Here is a 4,328-nt window from a genome sequence, read left to right as displayed (position 1 = left end):
CCTCGATATACGAGAGAAGAAGAAGAGAAAGAGAGAGAGAGAGAAGAAGAGAAAGAGAAGAGTATGAGAAGAGAGAGAGAGAGAGAGAGAGAGAGAGAGAGATGACGAGGAGAGCCTGCTAATGCATGAGAATTACAGAGCGATGTCTAGACACGCGGAAAGATACAATGTATAATAAGAAATAATAAAACTCACAGCGAAAGCGCCCGCAGCAGTGGCGTACGCAGTGGCAGTGTTTGGATTTAAATCACCCCCCTGCCCTGCGCAAACAAAACATAAAAAAAGAAAGTAAGGACGAAAAGGGAGAGAGAGAGAGAGAGAGAGAAAGAAGAGAGAGAGAGAGTGGTTTTAGAAGAGAAAAAAGGGAAAAAAAGGGAGAGAGAACAGAAGGCGCCTATATTCTCGTTAACAAATTTTTCTTACTGACAAAAATCATGATGATCTCAATAAACAACACAAGTAAAAATATGATCTAATAACAGAAAAAAGTCAAGAAAAACTGCGGTATCCCCACCGTTATTCATTTTTCGTTCAAAACTCAAAGGGGAATTCTCGCCAACTCGGGAGCACCCCGCTCCCCCGCTCCGCCCAGTCCAGCGCTACCGCAAGTTACTAACATGCGTAAATCTCCAGGGAAGGGGATCATCCCCCCTGCCTTGAAGACGTGGATGCCTCACAAATACTCCCCCCTGAGATCAAAAAAAAGAGAAAAAAAAGAAAGAAGAAGAAGAAAAGGTAAAGCACTCCCCGATTTACCAGACAGCGTTTATCAAAGCGTGGTTTAGTGCTACAGGTATCAATAGAGCTGCCACACAGCTCGGCAACCGTAAATTGACAGAAATGATGGCCACGTAAAACCCATATTATTTCAGTAGACTGAGTTTGTTACGCAATCGTGAGATTCAGAAATTTCATTCACATTCGATGTAATAGCATCTAACTCTAGCTATCAGAACGCAGCTTTTTATAATATCTAGGTACGCTAAATGCACGTTGTCGACTCGCCTGTACGGTACGTATATAATAAGTACTTGCATTCAGCTAAAACAAAAGACCACACATCACACAACACAAAACACCACACATCTCCTCTCCTCAACGCAACCGCACACACACCACGCCACGCAAACGCACCGCACGCCACCACACACACACACACACAACACGACACACGGTCACACCAGCACAGCACAGCACAGCACAGGCACACAGCACAGCACATGCAACAATCACGATAACAGCCCTCTCTCTTCTCTCTTCTGCTCGCTCATCTCTTCTCTCCTCTCCTCTCTCTCAATCTCTCTCCCTCTCATCTCTCTACTCCCTCCTCTCTCTCTCGATATCTCCTCCTCTCACAACACACAACACAGCATTCTCATGTTCTCCGCTACGCAGCGCGCCGCGCGCGCGCAACCACACATCTCTCCTGTTGCCTCAGCGCTCTCTCTCTTCTCTCTCTCGTCTCATCCCCTCGGTCTCATCCTCTTCTCTCTCTCTCGTTCTGCTCGCGCCGCCTCTCCTCCTCTCTCTTTTCAATTCTCTCAGCCCTCCTCTCTCTCTCCCCTCCTCCTCGCTCCTCCTCTCTCCTCTCCGTCTCCTCTCTCTTCATCTTCATCCTCTCTTCCTTCTCTCTCCTCCTCCATCCCTCGCTCCCCCTTCTCTCTCTCTTCTATCGCTCTCCTCCGTCACACAGCAATGGCACACACACCAGTCACAGACTTACAACCTGCTGCTCTCCTTCTGAACAGCATACACAACTTCCTAACCAATCAGTTACGCTAAATTTTACTGATAAATTCGAACCTAAAACGTGTTCGCTTGCGTATGCTGGCGAAATCGCGACGAAATTTACCTAAATACTGTGTTGAGAATCGTCCAACTAAGCAAACGTCATGCGTACCCACACAAATTTACGCGACGCAAATATTGCGTACGCAGCTTGATTAAATCATGATCTACCGCCGCCGGGACCCCACGCCGTGCAGTGCACCCATCGCATGCCACAGTAGCAGAGTCACAGGCTTGCCAGGGCGGTACAGGATGGGGGCCAGGGGGCGTTCCGGACCCCCCAATAGCTCGCGCAGAAAAACGCAATTCTGAGGATTCTCTAATTCAAAAAAATTCTGGCGATGAAAGCTCTCCAGCACCCCCGCCCGCCTCTCGCGCTGCTCCTAACACCCCGCTTCGCACCAAAATGCCTCGTACGCCACTTGGCCCCAGGGCTCCTGAACATTGCCCTGGAAGATTACCCTTCATCTATCCAAGGCGAATGCGTCAATGTAATAGTTATACCAATCAAAACACATACGCAACCACCTAAGCCTAAATAATTTATCACGTACATCTGCACGAGAGGACGACATTGCCGCACCGCCGCATACCCGTCATTGACCATCCACGAGACCATCGCAATATATTCAACGATCGATTCCTGATTGGCTACATGGTTCCGGAGATCCAAAAAACCAGTGACAACGAATACCCGCTGCAAAATCACGTCACTCAAGCACCTAATGCCCACGTACGGCACGGCGGCGAACGCACATTTAGATGATGTATCATCCGCGTCACAATACGTGAACGACAGTGCGCCTATCCAGGTATGCTACAGTAACACTCATGCCGCGTCCGCCCAATAGTAAATATAAAATTATACATATAGATATTTGGTGTGTTTTTTGTTGCGTGTGTACACAACACAACACTCACACACACACACACACCGCGCGCGCGGCGCCGCCGCGCGCGCAGAGTCGAGAAATTAAGTTCCGATCTCACGGAATAGTACATTTAATTACTATAAGTGAGTTCTTATCATTCATCTTGCAAAAATATCGAACATTTACCGTGCACGAGATTATTAAAGGAAACAATCCGATAATCTTAATCCTGATACATATCATCAAACGGTGAATGGATATCCGAACTCCACTGCTGAATGGAAGTAATCACTGCCCCACTTCCCGCCCAACGTTTCTTCCCACCTGAGTGCGCTTGATCACACCGCCCGATACAGACGCATCCCTTATACAACGCCCGCAGACAATCACACCACACACACACACACACACACGCAACACAGCACACACACAATCACACAACACACACATCACACACGTAAGCGCGCGCACCACGCGCGGCGCTCACACCATACTACAATACCATCACCTCATCATACGACCCCCACTACCCTGCATATATATACACGATACCAACTCATCCATCACATCACACCACTCAACCTCACCCACGCCGCCACCAAAACGCTCCACCGGCACGCCACAGCACGTCAGCCGCCACCCACCCTCGCACGCCATCCAGGCGCGCACGCTGGCCGCCCGACCCCATAACTATGCACCCACTCATCTCACCACGTCACCCAGCCTCACCACTCACCCCCCGTCCCCCATCGCCAACCCCCTTCCTCATCCCACCCCACCCCACACCCACGAGCGCAGCCATTCCGTCCAGCTGCACAGTCAAATTCAACGCTATCAAGATCCCATGCAAATGTATCCGGCGCATACCCTACATAGCAATGTCGAAGAACGCCCTCCCGAGAATAGCCGACGCACAGCGAGCAGCTATAGTATATTACACTGCATGAATGACGTGTACGGCACACTTAGCGACAGCAGTCCGTGCAGGGTAGGCTCGGATGTCACGGATGCGTGGCTGTCGAGCGCGATCGATCGATACGGCGCCAAATCGAAATAATTCACGAGCCATTCAGCCATGAAATGAATAGCAGCGAGTTGTAGCGGCTGCATGCATGCACCGCAACCATCGCCTCACGCGCAGCACCGTAGCGGTACCTCATGATCGTGACGTTATTTCAACGCGAATAGAGAATTTCGCGCAATACACCCGCTGCGCGCATACCAGCAGCTAGCGCTTCCTTCAAGCTATAGAGTCGCGTTTCAGCAGGGGTCGACTATCGAGTAGCGGAGGAAATGATATTGTTAGGTGTAAGGGTACCGTGTTAAGTGCTTATGTCATGCTTTGTCGCACGCTTATCACATATATCGGAACTAATAATAAAAAATAATATATTATATATATATAGTAAATATATTTTATTATTTATTATTTATGTATTTCATAACTTTATAATAATAACAATATATCCAATACATTGCAGCAGATTCGTTTTATTTCTTTTGTTATTCTACGTGATGCAATGTGAAAAAGGAGGTGGGCGTTAACTCTAGTGTTTAAACTAAATTATTACAATTATTAATAGGGAAAATATCATTAATGGCAACTCCTGTCCATTCATCAAGCGATAATCGGATGTTTGTATAGAGAATCGACGATGCCACATTTGA

At 48.2% G+C, this 4,328-nt stretch overlaps 1 protein-coding gene and 1 long non-coding RNA gene across 2 annotated transcripts in view; one reads left to right on the top strand and one right to left on the bottom strand.

Annotated features, from left to right (window-relative positions):
• LOC106814614 (cyclic nucleotide-gated cation channel alpha-3-like) overlaps positions 1-4,328 on the top strand; it is a 55,879-nt gene that overhangs the window by 1,925 nt on the left and 49,626 nt on the right. The gene's annotated exons all lie outside the window — the stretch shown is intronic.
• Positions 1-4,328, bottom strand: part of LOC106814623 — a 17,090-nt gene that overhangs the window by 845 nt on the left and 11,917 nt on the right. The window lies entirely within an intron of this gene.

This window comes from Priapulus caudatus, unplaced genomic scaffold (genome assembly GCF_000485595.1).
Source record: "Priapulus caudatus unplaced genomic scaffold, Priapulus_caudatus-5.0.1 Scaffold26, whole genome shotgun sequence".
NCBI lineage: Eukaryota > Metazoa > Priapulida > Priapulimorpha > Priapulimorphida > Priapulidae > Priapulus > Priapulus caudatus.
Note: the sequence above shows the minus strand (reverse complement) of the source record. Positions and strands in the feature narration are given on the sequence as shown.